The sequence below is a fragment of the Polypterus senegalus genome, chromosome 1 (assembly GCF_016835505.1).
Source record: "Polypterus senegalus isolate Bchr_013 chromosome 1, ASM1683550v1, whole genome shotgun sequence".
Taxonomy (NCBI): domain Eukaryota; kingdom Metazoa; phylum Chordata; class Cladistia; order Polypteriformes; family Polypteridae; genus Polypterus; species Polypterus senegalus.
The window spans coordinates 339,881,197-339,897,751 of NC_053154.1; positions in this window are offsets into that span (position 1 = coordinate 339,881,197).

Sequence of the window (16,555 nt, forward strand, 5' to 3'; positions counted from 1 at the left end):
TAATACATTTCTAGAGGTGGGATGCTCTTTTACAGTAAAGTCATTAAATGCATTGGTGGATATAGTGAAGCTCACCATACATGGAGGTTCAAGTCAGTGGCCTGCAGCACCTAAAAGTATTTTCATTCTGCACAGACTCTTCGTAGTGCTACAGACAGGACCTTCTCCATTTTAAACCTGAGAAATGTACAACTCTCTGATTATCTACGAAGGCCTCCTGCACTTCATTCATCTTTAACTCGCTAAGCTGAAAAGCCACAGCCCACCTACAATTCACTAAATAAGGGTCCACAGTTTCACTCCTATTGTCCGCTGTGTCAGCAATGCAGTGAACAGCTGAGGCGCTCCTGGCAGAGGCAGACTTACCAGCTCTCACTTTGTTTCACCTCAGTGCTCTCCTGGGGATTTGTCTTTGATCAACAAGATGGACGGCTCTCTGTAGAATCAGTCAGCGCACCTCAGTGCACCTTCAATGTTCGCCACTTTAGTTCGTCTCACCCTTATTGTATTTCACTAATTTCTCTTTGACTTTATCAAGGAATTCAGCTAACAGGGCATCACCTGAGTCTTAAAGTGAAAGAACACAGGAAACCCCAACCACACTGTGTGGTTGATGTCTGAAAACACACACATTTAGTTTTTACTTCTAATAACAAAATAAAATCTTTTTTAATAAAGATACACAACAAGGGAGGATACAAACTGTGGTGACACACAATCACATTTTCATCAGGTACTATGATGGATGCTATAACCCTAGAACAGATCTTTACAGGTGAGATAAAACCCAAAAAAAGTCAAATGCAAAACACCAATCACAACTGAGCCCCCTGTCTAGCTGATGGCCAAAGGCGGGGACCTTGGCGGTCTGATCCTCGGCTACAGAAACTGGCTCTTGGGACGTGGAATGTCACCTCTCTGAAGGGGAAGGAGCCTGAGCTAGTGTGCGAGGTCGAGAGGTTCCGGCTAGATATAGTCGGACTCACCTCGACGCACAGCTTGGACTCTGGAACCAATCTCCTTGAGAGGGCTGGACTCTCTACCACTCTGGAGTTGCCCCCGGTGAGAGGCGCCGAGCAGGTGTGGGCATACTTATTGCCCCCGACTTGGAGCCTGTGCTTGGGGTTTACCCCGGTGGACAAGAGGGTGGCCTCCCTCCGCCTTCGGGTGGGGGGAAGGGTCCTGACTGTTGTTTGTGCGTATGCGTTTGGAGTATCCACCCTTTTGGAGTCTCTGGAGGGTGCTAGAGGGCATACCTTCTGGTGATTCCCTCGTTTTGCTGGGAGACTTCAATGCTCACGTGGGCAATGACAGTGAGACCTGGAAGGGCGTGATTGGGAGGAATGGCCCCCCCGATCTGAACCCGAGCGGTGTTTTGTTATTGGACTTCTGTGCTCGTCATGGATTGTCCATAATGAACACCATGTTCAAGCATAAGGGTGTTCATATGTGCACTTGGCACCAGGACACCCTAGGCCTCAGGTCGATGATCGACTTTGTGGTCGTGTCGTCGGACTTGCGGCCATATGTCTTGGACACTCGGGTGAAGAGAGGGGCAGAGCTGTCAACTGATCACCACCTGGTGGTGAGTTGGCTTTGATGGTGGGGGAAGATGCCGGTCAGACCTGGTAGGCCCAAACGTGTTGTGAGGGTCTGCTGGGAACGGCTGGCAGAGTCCCCTGTCAGAAGTAGCTTCAACTCCCACCTTCAGCAGAACTTCAAACACGTCCCGAGGGAGGTGGGGGACATTGAGTCCGAATGGGCCATGTTCCGTGCCTCTATTGTTGAGGCGGCTGACGGAGCTGTGGCCGCAAGGTGGTCGGTGCCTGTCGTGGCGGCAATCCCCAAACCCGTTGGTGGACACGGCGGTGAGGGATGCCGTCAAGCTGAAGAAGGAGTCCTATAGGACTTTTTTGTCCTGTGGGTCTCTGGAGGCAGCTGATAGGTACCGGCAGGCCAAGCGGAATGCAGCTTCAATGGTTGCTGAGGCAAAAACTCGGGCATGGGAGGAGTTTACGGAGGCCATGGAGAACGACTTTCGGACGGCTTCGAGGAGATTCTGGTCCACCGTCCGGCGTCTCAGGAGGGGGAGGCAGTGCAGTGTCAACACCGTATATGGTGGGGATGGTGCGCTGCTGACCTCGACTCAGGACGTTGTGGGTCGGTGGGGGGAGTACTTCGAAGACCTCCTCAATCCCACTAACATGCCTTCCAATGAGGAAGCAGAGCCTGGGGACTCTGAGGTGGGCTCTCCCATCTCTGGGACTGAAGTCACCGAGGTGGTCAAAAAACTCCTTGGTGGCAGGGCCCCGGGGGTGGATGAGATACGCCCGAGTTCCTCAAGGCTCTGGATGTTGTAGGACTGTCTTGGTTGACACGTCTCTGCAACATCGCATGGACATCGGCGACAGTGCCTCTGGATTGGCAGACCGGGGTGGTGGTCCCCCTCTTTAAAAAGGGGGACCGAAGGGTGTGTTCCAACTATAGAGGGATCACACTCCTCAGCCTCCCTGGAAAAGTCTATTCGGGGGTTCTGGAGAGGAGGGTCCATCGGATAGTCGAACCTCGGATTCAGGAGGAACAGTGTGGTTTTCGTCCTGGTCGCAGAACAGTGGACCAGCTCTTCACCCTTAGCAGAGTCCTGGAGGGTGCATGGGAGTTTGCCCAACCAGTCTACATGTGTTTTGTGGACTTGGAAAAGGCCTTCGACCGTGTCCCTCGGGAATCCTGTGGGGTGCTCGGGAGTATGGGGTACTGGACCCCTGATAAGAGCTGTTCGGTCTCTGTACAACCGGTGTCAGAGCTTGGTCCGCATTGCCAGGCAGTAAGTCGAACCCGTTTCCAGTGAGAGTTGGACTCGCCAGGGCTGCCCTTTGTCACCGATTCTGTTCATAACTTTTATGGACAGAATTTCTAGGCGCAACCAGGGTGTTGAAGGGGTCCGTTTGGTGGACTCAGGATTGGGTCACTGCTTTTGCAGATGATGTTGTCCTGTTTGCTTCATCAGGCCGTGATCTTCAGCTCTCTGGATCGGTTCGCAGCTGAGTGTGAAGCGGCTGGGATGAGAATCAGCACCTCCAAATCCGAGAGCATGGTCCTCAGCCGGAAAAGGGTGGAGTGCCCTCTCAGGGTTGGGGGAGAGATCCTGCCCCAAGTGGAGGATCAAGTATCTCGGGTCTTGTTCACGAGTGAGGGAAGAATGGACGTGAGATCGACAGGCGGATCGGTGCGGCATCCGCAGTGATGTGGGCTCTGCATCGGTCTGTCGTGGTGAAAAGGAGCTGAACCGTAAGGCAAAGCTCTCAATTTACCAGTCGATCTACGTTCCTACCCTCACCTATGGTCATGAGCTATGGGTAGTGACCGAAAGAACGAGATCGCGAATACAAGCGGCTGAAATGAGTTTCCTCCGCAGGGTGTCTAGGCTTTCCCTTAAAGAGAGGGTGAGAAGCTCAGAGTAGAGCTGCTGCTCCTCCGCATCGAGAGGAGTCAGATGAGGTGGCTCGGGCATCTGATCAGGATGCCTCCTGGACGCCTCCCTGGTGAGGTGTTCGGCACGCCCCAACGGGAGGAGGCCCGGGAAGACCCAGGACACGCTGGAGGGACTATGTCTCCGGCTGGCCTGGGAACACCTTGGGATTCTCCCGGAAGAGCTGGAAGAAGTGGCCGGGGGGGGGGAGTCTGGGCATTTTCTACTTAAGCTGCTACCCCCGCGACCCGACCTTGGATGAGCGGAAGAGTATGGATGGATGGATGGCCCCCTGTCTAGGGCATGGTGTCTGACCACATCAATCAGGATTATTGGGACACCATATTTAAAAATTAGACAGCCGTTTATGAGCGTGAACATCACTCAAATGGCCCCAAGAATGATCCTCTGGACAATTACAATAATACAGTACAATACAATACAATTTATTTTTGTATAGCCCAAAATCACACAAGAAGTTCCACAATGGGCTTTAATAGACGCTGCCTCTTGACAGCCCCCCAGCCTTGACTCTCTAAGAAGACAAAAAATGGGGAAAAATGGAAGAAACCTCGGGAAAGGCAGTTCAGAGAGAGACCCCTTTCCAGGTAGGTTGGGTGTGCAGTGGGTGTCAAAGAGAAGGGGGTCAATACAATACAATACAACACAATACACAGAACAGAGCAAATCCTCAATACAATATAATAGTGCAATAGCAATATTACAAGTACAGAGCAGAATTCAACAGTAGATGATATCCCATAATATGATTTGGATTTGTTTAGAATCCTTGAGACCTCAGCCATCAAACTGCCTCCCCCTATTGGCCATTTCACAGCTGAGTCAGCGCTGAGCCAGCCAATCCGATGAAAGGACCCCTCTACCTGATGATGTTGTGATCCTCCATCAGGGATGACTTTATCTTAGGCAGGCAAAACAACTTGGCAGATGGGCAGTGGCATCAAGTGCCACATTTGGGTACCGAGAAGAGAAACAGAATAGGTGAGGGTTTGTAACAAATTATCACCCCGCCAATGTACAAGATGCTTTGCACAATTACCCAGATAACAGGGGTCTGAAATATACTGAACTTAAAATCCTCTGAATTATCAACAGAGATAGAAGGAAGAGGAGGCTGAGGTTAGGAGTACATGCTGATACAGCGCATTGCCACACTCACCACACGACAAATCAACTCAGGATCCCCAGATTAGGACCTGAGTGCAGCCATGCAATGGGTGACACCTCAGCACCACACTAGTTCAGATGGAATGGAGCAGTGTGCTGTATTTTATGGTGGCTGGACTGTCAATTCTGCCACCAACCCCCAGGTTTTTCTCTCCAGGTTGGAGAGCCTACTTGCAGGACTGGATGCAGATTAACGTCATACCCAGGACGAAGCAATTGCAGGATAAGGGCCTTGCTCAGGGGGCCAATGGAGTAGAGTCACTTCGGGCTTTTACAGGATTTGAACCGGCAACTTTCCAATTACCAGTGCAGATCCCTACCTCAGAATCACCACTCCACCCAGAAGGAAGAGAAGGTTTGCTTATCTAGCACAGGTTTTAATCTGGAGACATGGAAGGCTAATTGAATCTTTAAATGAGCTGGCAGTGCTGGACTGAATGACTCCAGGCTCACTTTCCTCCAGATAGCATGATGCACAAACCTCTTGGCAGAGTCTCTTGAGGTTTCATTAAACTAGATGCTACTTATATTGTAGGTTAGTGAGAGGCTCAGTGGGTACAGAAGAAGAAAAATCTAATAAATGGGACTGAAGTCTGTATGGACATTCAAGGGGTGACCACTTGAGGATATTTCAAGTGATCTCAACTAAGATCAAGTAATCACTCAGATCATTTTGACTTGAATTGACTGTGCAATGGAGAAACTTCTCCAAGTCACACTAAGTTCTTTCTGTCAGACCAGTGACGTTTGGGTGATATCCCGAAGTAAGATTAACTGAACAACATAAACATGTAGAAATGAAATGCCAGAAGTGGGATACAAATTACAGTCCTTCATTTGAGAGAATTGAACTGAGAAAGCCAAGTAAACACACTACAGTGTGAGAAAAATTGATGGACATTTCTCAAAGGAGATAAAATGGACATATTCTGGAGAAATGGCCTACTACTACTAATACACAAATTACAGTGTAACCATTAGATGGTGGTAGGTCTGTAATCTAAGTCGATAACTTCCCAGGCACAAGAACGACATGGACTTGGTTGTAACAACCCTACAGGCAGACCTTGGAAGGATTTTGCTCAGTAATGAACTTTGCATACTGAAACATAATCTCTAACCTCTTCTGCATGTTTTCCCACTTAAAATATATTATAAATATATGTATTTTGAGGTTTAAATATATATCTTTTGAGGTTTTCTAAAGTGTGTGAACACCCAGGATCCCCAAACATATAGCTAACTTGAATTTAATCTTTTACTTTACCCTGCAAGCATGAGGGAATGTGATAGAGCAACTTCAACTTAAAGTAAACTTAAACTTAAGTAACTTAACACAGGTGGCGATGGAGGATTGAGCTTCACAAGTCTGATCCTCCAGTGGCGATGGAGTAAGTGTTACTTCCAGACATTTAGCAAGTGGAATGATAAGTTCCAGTTCAGCTTGGCTATTATCAGGTTCAAAACGGCAGGACAGGGCATCCACCCTACCTTTCCTCTTGCCAGAGTGGTAATAAAGTTTAAATGAAACCTAAGAAATAAGAAATGGGTATTTTGCTCCTTCCAGCCAGTGCCTCCATTCTTGTCCACTTTATGGCTAAAAACTTACGATACTCACATCATAATTTTGTTCTGGAGACGATAGTTTCTTTGAAAACAATACACATGAGTGGAGCAGATCACATTCTGATAATATTTGTGACAGTATGGACCCCAAACCAATGCTTGACACTGCAGTAACTTCAACGAGAGGCCAGAAAACTTTACGAGAAAAGCCAAGGAGAAAAGACAAAGTCAGAAAATGAAGCACATTGTAAAAACTAGAGACCTGATAGAGAAATGACAAAACCAGGACTAATAACCAAAAGTCAAAGTCTAAGTTTGATAACAAAGTGTTTCCATTCCTCCATCTCGATGAGAGGTTTGTTTCTTATCCCTGATGATTCCCTTTCTCTGCCAGCGCTGACATCTCTGATAGGTTTGTAATGATGGCGCACGCAGCACAACTTAACAGTAAATGAGATGAATGGAGGTCTGGGAGTCTGAAAACCTCAAACACCAACCCACTAGGACAGAACTGAGCCCGATGTGGACAGACCTGTGATTCGGACTGTGTTAATAACGACTCAAACATGCATTGTCCAGCCCAGCTTATCTTTTATTAAACACCATGTCTAACATTTCACTTTTAGACTAAACCAAAACCAGTTATCTCTTATTAAATTTATCTTGTAAAATTCATTTTGGTTTGATTCTTAGGTATCCTGTTTCTGAGCCCCTCTTTCTTACTTTCATTCATCTTGTTGGCGTCTCTACCAACAGCCCCTCACAGTCAGACCCACTTATCACTTTACAGCTGTGAGTCTTTGTGAAGAAACTGAAGAGAAATGAACATGAAAAGACTGCACAGACGGTGGCTGAGACTCAATTTGAACCCAGGCAGCACACGACCGAGGGGGCTGAGTGACATGTCTGACATCACATGTTCTGCATGAGTTCTGTTAACGTCTTTTTATTTGGTATAAAGTTGGTAAGTGTTTTCACTTTGACACGTACTGTAAATATTTCTTCAGATAAAATCTCTCTACAGGTTGACTTACACAACACAAGGTCACATTCTGTTAACGTGAATCTCGAGCCCCAGAGAATCCTGGGAAAAGAAGAGTGAAGTGCTGGGCTTCACAGGTCCTCACTGCAGGTCTCATTTCTGTTCTCTGTGTGTGAAAATGAAGTCTCCATCAGCTCTGTGCTGCTCTGTGACCACCAGAGATAAAGACGGACAGGTGACAGCACAAGTTTGATCTGCTCTGGTGAAAGAGAAAGGCCAGGAACTGCATGATCAGGAAGCCAAGAAACATGAGAAGGCATTCAATAAGGCGTATGACTCCTAAGAAGTAAATAGCAAGGAAGACGAGGACAAGACTGAAAATGTTCTGTCAAGAAGAGGACTTTAATAAAACACAAGAAGACATTCAAACCAGACATGAAATGGAGTGTCGACATTATAAGCCCATTCAACACAACTGGATTTCTACTCCGGACATCGTTAAGAAAATGGAAGCCTGTGTCACCTTGACTGCAGATATCGGAGAGCTTGTGAGCAACAGACTTTGACCGCTATGCTATCTGGAGACAGCGTTATCACAAAGATCAGACCACCACTTCAAAGCCAACTTCAAGGTCTCCAGCCAGCGAGCAGATTCTGAAGCCAAATGTGCAGCCAAATCAGAGCAGGCCAAAGCTATCAGCAGACAAGACTTCACAAACTGGAGAGAGAATAGAAACTCAATGAGACAGAAAAGGTGGCAGAAATAAAACAGCAAGAAGTGGAGATGAATCTAAAGCTGGAGAATGAAGAAACAAAACTGCAGCAGATACACACAGATAGAGAAGTTTGAGCAGCAGCAGACCAAGTAAGAGCTTACAGCAAATCTCGAAGGTGACCTGAAGAGTCATCAGACAGAGGATGAACTCACAACCTACTCTGTCTACCACAACACTGAATTTAGAGCTCAACTAAATCCTGAAGCTGTGGCTTTCCAGCCTCAATATGTACCTCCTCAAGTGTCCACATCTCCAGAATTAGTTTGTCTTGCCTACGCAATCGCAAGTTCACTAACCATAAACCATCAGCCCATACCTGGACCAACCATATTTACTGGAGATAACTTTAAGTTCATTGATTGGAGGACATCCTTCACTCTTACTGACTGTAGGCACATTCCAGCTGGTGAGAAGATGTTGTATCTGGCTGTGGAGGGGCTTTACACACACTCAGAGGTCTAGACTGTCCTGACCCTGACTGAGAGATATGGACACCCGTTACTATACAAAAGGCCTTTCTGGACAAGCTTATGAAGTGGCCTACAATTGGTGGAAATGTTCCTCAAGCACTTTGAGAGTTTGGAGACTTCCTGTGAAGTTGTGTTGAGTCCATTGCTCACATTAGAGGATTGGCCATCCTAAACGATTGTGAGGAAAATTACAGGCTGCTTAAAAACTGACCTGAAGCAGAGCTTGAGGAGACAGACGAAGGAAAGGATCATCCAGGACGCTACGGCACATCATCTACTCCAACTGACAGCAAATATGGGAGCAAAAAAGGAAATGAGGTGGGCAGTGAATATTCTGGGCTTTTGAGTGGCACATCTGAACTGGACAGGGCCTCACCGGCCACATTGTCAACCATTACCAACAAAATGGCCAACAGGTCAACAGCATCAACTTCTTGTGGACACACATCACTGCCTTCTGAGCTCCGAGAAAATGAAGACGTGCTGTCTGAGCTGAAGACATTGATTACTGCACTCAGGCAGATATGAAGAAGGATATAAAGAGAACACACAGCAGAAAAGATGAGCTGAACCAGGACAGAAACAATCACGGCGTACGATTAAGAAATAACTTTGATGTGATGTTAAAAGAAAATATAAAAAAAATACGAGAATAAACTACACCTGGAAGAACTTAAGCAACAATGTACGACTCGCATTGAATGAGAACAATTGACATCCACCGCAGATAAAAATCTGAATACCTGGACTTACCGTACCACTGTGCACAAGGATTAAATATTAGTGTCCACTCTGAAAGGCACTATATGAAAAAGAAGGAAAGCAACAAAGAACGATTGACCAGTCAGTAAGTGCTGTACCACAGTATCCAGTAGGAAAGGCACTGTATGAATGAATGAATTAACAGTTATTATGGGCTGTAGAACAGTATCCAGTAGGAAATGCACTATAGGAAAATCCTGGACATGGAGACAAATAGATGAACATACACAGGCATCATCATCAATAGAAATAAAATCCTGCAGCACTTCTTTATATTCCTTGCTATGTGCCCCAATAAATACAAGTTATCACCAACCCAATGGTGCTTCACTCACTCAGAATATGAACCAATGTAGGAAGTATTTTAAGATACAGAAGCTTTTATCTGTGGCACCTCTGCATGAGAACCACCTTCTTCTATCCTCTCAAACGTATCCAAAATGTTTCCAGGCTGAGATCCAACCTCTGAACGCTGCAGTCAATCAATCAGCTGGGTCACATGTTTCAGGTCTGCACCACATGAACATCATCATGCTGGACCAACATCTTTAAATGCCTGTCAGACAGCCTTGGTGTCCCAATGACTCCTAACCCACTGACAGCTGTGCGTGTTTGGTGGGCTCACAGAGGGGCTTAAAGTGGGGAAGGACAAACAAACTGTGATGGCCTTTACTTCACTATTGGCACGTAGACTTGTCTCGCTCAACTGGAAGAATCCCAACTCTCCTCTGTTAAGTCAGTGAGTAACTGGTGTTTTATATTATCTGAAATTGGAAAAATTCAAATTCTCACTTAGAGGATCTGTGCAGAACTTCTTTAAAACCTGTCAGGATCTCATCAGTAAGATTTTAGAATGAGCTCTTAAAGCACTGAGGAAGAAGATTCTCTCCCCTTTTCTTTTTCTTCTCCATTTATCTTTATTCACTTATTAAACTCATCGATTTACTTATTTTTACTTGCTTTAAGTTTTACTCTTTCTCAGGGGTGGGGGTTGATTTGTTTTTAATCCTATTTTTGTAAAAATTGATCTATTTGTGTGGAATGTTGTGTGATTTCAATAAAATTAATTAAATAAAAAAAAGAAATGTACTATAAGAAAGAAAAAAAGAATGAGTGGAAAGTCTTTACGTAGTGTATAATAGTGTCCGGTATGAAAGGCGTTATATGAAAGAAAAAATACAGAAAGTACGACAGAAATGAGAGTAATGGGGAATGGTGAGGACAAATAAGACAAAGCAAAATGCACATCTTGTCGCTCTCTTACATAAATACTGTAAAAAGATGGTAAAAAAAAGTCTCTCTCAAATACTCAGCGTGTCGTGTGCTACAACTGCTGTACATTAGTGTTCACTTTGAAAGGCACGACAGGAAAAAGAACAAAAGTAAGAAAAGGCGATAGAAAGGTCATTTACTGTTATATAATAGTGTCCAATATAAAAGATAGTATATGAAGGAAAGAAATATTAACAGACATTAAGAGGTAAATAATAGTGCACAATATGAAAAGGCACTAAATGAAGAAAGAAAGAAAGAAAGAAAGAAAGAAAGAAAGAAAGAAAGAAAGAAGAGTAAACACAAATGGTGATGATAACAACAAAAGAAAAAAAAATAGTCTTGTCACCCTCTTGTTGCAGAAATAGAAAGTTACAGTACATAAAAAATATTTTTAGAAGATGCTCTCTCTTCTCTCTCTCTCTCTCTCTCTCATACACTATCTCATCTTTCTCGTGATGCTTTCTCTCATACATTAGTGTCCACTCTCTCAGGTAATACTTTGAAAGCAGAAAGTAACAAAAGATGATGGAACAGTTATTATACTATATAACAGTGTCCAGCTCTGACAGGTAATATTTTGAAAATAAGAAAGTAATTTAGAGCTCCATCCATCCATCCATTTTCCAACCCGCTGAATCCAAACACAGGGTCATGGAGGTCTGCTGGAGCCAATCCCAGCCAACACAGGGCAGAAGGCAGGAACCAATCCTGAAGATACCGAGTTAGAGCTCCATAACAGTGTTCAATATGAAAGACGCTATATGAAGGAAAAAAGAAAGAACGACAAAACATTAATTAAGTAGCATATAATATTGTCATCTATGAAAGGCGCTATATGAAATAAAAAAGACAAAGTAAGAAAGAAGCAAACGTAATGATAAATAGTGATAAACAGCAAAAGGCAAAATTGCCACAAGAAGCAAACTTGAATAGGAGGCCTTCATCTGAGGGTGAGCAACTGTGGTCTGGCAGAGATATAAAATAATAAAGAAATGAATGAACTAAAACATTAACAGCATAAATAAACTAAACTGCTTTTGAATTGTACAAAGTGTTCATACTGGCTAAATATCTGGAGGGCTTGTTTTCAGAATTGTGATACACATGTTTACAAAAACTGGAGAAATAATTAACAATTGTTAGAAAAGTTTTTATTTAAATTGCATATGTGACCACATACTGTATGTGTCAGTAGATTTTCATTTGCTTATTGACTTTCTGTTTTCTTAAACTATCTGTATTAATAGGTTTAGATGTGTGTAGACACTACGTAACACAGAATATCTTTCACTTTAATGGTATTATTATTCTCCATTGCAGTATTTTCTTTATATTTTTTGCTCTTTTTAATATAATCACTTCAGAAATCTAATTTCACTGATAAGTCAGACATCACCACCTGATCGCCAAATGACACAGGATGAAATCCTCGCTGTTTCTTGGTATTCACTCCTCTGATTTGTATGACAAAGTGTTTCAATTCTCCATTCTGGACGAGATGCTCCTTTTCTGATAACACATCTGACTGACGCGTTGTGATGGCCGTTTAACACTCAGTAGAGTCAATGGAGATCAGCTAATCTTTTTTTTTGATCAACATGACACTCTCCATGCCAGACGTGTTTGTTTGCTCTGCTCCATGCTGTTTTTTGTGTTGGTTTGTGTTTTTATTTTTCGCCTTCTCTACAGTGCACTATAAATGCCTTTGCACTCTCATACCGCAGACAGACATTGCTGGACATTGCTAACTCACACAGTCCCCTGGAATTTACCCGTTTTATACCATCTGAGCTACAATTCATAGTTTGCTCCCGCAGCCAACACCACAACCACACCCAGGAAGACCCCGTAGCACTGAGATCGAGTGACCAAGCTGACCCCAGGAGAGTGCTCTGGAGACGCAAGCGAGGCAAGATGGGAGGGCTCCACACTAGGCTGGAAGCCCACGCTAGACGACCACCGCTACCCAGCCTCTTGCTAGCCAACATGTGCTCTCTGGAAAACAAACTGGATGAGCTAAGAGCCAGGATTACAGCACAGTGGGACATAAGAGAGTGCTGTCCTCTAATGTTCACCGATTTGTGGCTTTCGGACAAAGTCCCAGAATGCATCGTTCAGCTACAGACTGCTGTGTTTCTGGCCGCTGTTTACATCCCACCGTGAGCTAACTCCACGGCAACGCTCAGCAAACTCCGTGACGTCATCAGCGCCTTAGAGACGGCTTATAATGATGCAGATTTTATCGGTAGCTGGTGACTTTAATCAGCACAATTTACTGACTGTACTTCCTAAATACCACCAACACGTGAACATTCCCACCCGTGAGAAGAACACACTGGATCAGGTTTACAGGGCTGCATCCCGCCCTCACTTTGGACAATCAGACCACGTCTCTCTGTTCCTGTACCCAGCCTACAGATAAAGGCTGAAACAAACAAACCTTATCATTAAGCAAGTTTAACTCTGGACCCCTGCGACTGAGCGCACCCTGCAGGACTGTTTCACTCAGACAGACTGGGATGTGTTTAGGGTTGCAGCCACTCTGAAGGACTCTTCTATCACATACAGGACTATGCTGAGTACGTGACTGGGTATATTAGCACCTGTATTGACAACATTGTGCCCACAATACCAGTCAGGAAATTCCCCAACCAGAAGCCCTGGATAAACAGTCAGGTATGCCACATGCTGTGTGCCCACTCTCTTGCATTTAGATCAGGCACTGAGACGGAGTACAAAGCTGCAAAGTACGGACTAAGAAAAGCCATCACAGCAGCCAAGAGGCAGTACAGAGAGAAGCTGGAGGGCTTCAAGTCTACTGCTGACTCTGGACGTATGTGGCAGGGCCTACAGGACCACCACCAGCACAATCAGCTCCACAGACAGTCTGCCAGATGATCTCAACACTTTCTACACCCGCTTTGAGGCGTCCAGCTCCAGCACAGAGTGGAGGCACACACACACACACGTACACGCACACACACACACACACACACACTTGGACCACACACACCCAGAACTCCCAACCCAACGGTCTCTTCAGGTCAGGTACACAAAGCACTAAGGAAGATCAACCTCCATAAGGCAGCAGGACCAGACAACATCCCTGCTCTTAAAGCATGTGCCAATGAGCTTGCTGATGTTCTCTGCTCCTTCTTCAACCTTTCCCTCAGTCAGCGCATCGTTCTGTCCTGCTTTAAGACTACGATCATTGCCCCACTTGCTAAGAAAAGCCCACCCACCTACCTGAATGACTACAGGCTAGTAGCCCTCACTCCAATCATCATGAAGTGTTTTGAGAGAGTGGTGGTGGCCCACATTCAGAGCAGCATACTTGACACTCTGGACCCCCTGCAGTATGCCTACCGGCCCAACAGGTCCACCTCAGATGCCATCACGGCCGTACTACATCATTAACTCTCCCATCTGGAGAACAAAGACTCCTACATCAGGATGCTATTTTTTGACCACAGCTCCACCTTTAACACGGTTATCCCCCATAAACTCACTGCACTTGGCGTGCACCCGACCCTCTGTGACTGGCTCCTAGACTTTCTGACTGGCAGGCCCCAGTTTGTCAGGATTGGTAATAGGACTTCATCAACCATTATCACAAACATAGGCACCCCACAGGGATGCGTCCTTAGCCCCATCATCTACACCCTGTTCACCCAGGACTGTGTCACCTCCCACAAAGATAACATCATCCTGAAGTTCACAGACGACACCACAGTGATTGGACGTGTCATTGGTGGGGATGAGGTGGCCTACAGGAGGGAGGTGGACAGTCTGGTGTCATGGTGTGAGGACAACAACCTCACCCTCAACACAGACAAGACGAAGGAGATGATAGTGGACATGAGGAAGGAGAGGAGACCTCAACGGCTACTGTTCATCCAAGGGCTTGAAGTGGAGAGAGTGAGCAGCATTAAATACCTGGGCGTCTGCATCAATGAGGACCTCACTTGGACACTTAACACCACACAGCTGATCAAGAGGGCTCAACAGTGGCTGGACTTTCTGAGGAGGCTGAGGAAGTTTTATATGTCGACTAAGATCCTTGGCAACTTTTACAGCTGCATTGTTGAGAGCATCTTGACCAGCTGCATCACCGTGTGGTACAGCAACACCACTGCTTTGGACCACAAACGCCTGCAGAGAAGGTCACCAGGACCCCATTGCCCTCTCTGCAGAGCATCTACAACTGCAGAGTCCGCAAGAGAACTGCCTCGATCCTCAGGGACCCCCAACATGAACTGTTCACACTTCATTCACAATAAGATAAGAAGATTCACTGTTTATGTCAGCAACAGGGGTTTATGGATTCAGATGTCCATACATTGACAGCAGTGCTATGGCTAGTGACCCAACTGACGATGTCACAAGAGCAGTCCCAGCTAGTCATCTGAAGGACACAACTTGACTTTCTGGACCTTCTTCCTTGACAAAAGCAGAACAGTTCATCACAAAGCATGAAACATTTGAGCTAACTGACGTGGGCTCTGATACAGAAATCTGAGTTATCAGTATTCAATGCCACTGTCTCAGCCAGTCTCTTAGGTCATAACATTTTGGTCCAAGCTGGCACCTTGGTCTGAGCTGTTACCAGCCTTCATCACATAGTTGAGAGCTTCAACACGTCTGCTATCAGCGAGGGCCGCTGTTAGGGCTGGCATTGCTGTAAGAATGGAAGAACGTAACCAGTCAAGAGATAATATCATCTGTACTGTGCGGAGAGAAGGACAGTGCCCTCCATGTTTGGGACAAAGACTCATACAATATGTCCTTGATTTCCCCCTCTGCTCCACACTTTAAAATTACAAATCAGACAATTCAAATGTGATTCAAGTGCACTTTGCAGACTTTCCTTTAAGAGGATTTGCACACATTTCGGTCACACCGTGTTAAAATGGTAACACTTTTTCTGCATGATCCCCCATTTCAGGGGTGGCACCCTAACGTTTGGACACAGTAATGGCAGGTCTATTAAAGCAGTTGTTCCTGACATGTGGTCCACAGCCCCTTGGGGGTCCGTAGGGTTATGTTGATGGCAAAATGGAGAAAATAAAATCATATGATTTTATTATTTAAAATGTTGTACGTAATAAAGCATTTGTCTGGCTCACCTTCTACCTTACTAAGATCATCGTCACTTCATTAGCGTTAGTTGAAGGTCTCCGTTGACTGCATACGTTGCATTGTGGAGTTAAAGCAGTTCACAGTAAGCTAGACACAGTGCGTCAAATACTAAAACATACGTAATGATGGACTGTTTTAAAAAGGAAACATTCTAAAGAAAACTCATCTTGTAGTTCTGGTTTAAATTGATCAGACGAGTCAGTCATATTCTAAAGCAGAATCTGAATCTAGAAAGCATGAAGTTTCAACATAGAATTTGGATTTGTGCTGAGTAAGGAAACAGACACACTTGATTACCCCAAATATACTCTTGGTCAGGAAATTCTGTCAAGCGAATGTCAAAGCCGTCTAATTTGAAAAGACATCTAAAACAGAAGCATCCTGCTGATGTTGGGAAACACGTTGACGTCTTCCTAAGGAAAGCAGCACTGCTTGTAAAACAAGGGAGCACTTTGACACGGCAAACAACAGTTTCACAGAGGACACTGAAGGCGTCTCTTTTGGTGTCATATTGAATTGGCCGTGCAAAGAAAGACCAAAGACCAAAGACCACCGTTTGGGAACTGCTTAGAGAGGAAGCTGCCCGTTTTAAATTGACACTTTGTCAGACAGCACTGTGTGTAGATGGACATCTGACATGGCTGACCAGGTAACAGACTAATAACTGGAACAGGTGAAAAACAGCTACTGCACAGTTTGAGTTGCAGTTGGATAAACACACAGATATAGCTAACACAGTACAGACGTCAGAGTTACTGGAGATGGAGGGTTTGTTGAGGAGTTTTTATTCTGCACCTGAAAAGACAGTTAAAAAATCCTCTAGTATTGTTATTCCATGGAAGACCCAAAGAGTGTCTGATTTAAAAAGAACATGTCGTAGAGCTGAGCGTAAATGGAGGAAAACTAAACTAACTATCCATTATGAGAT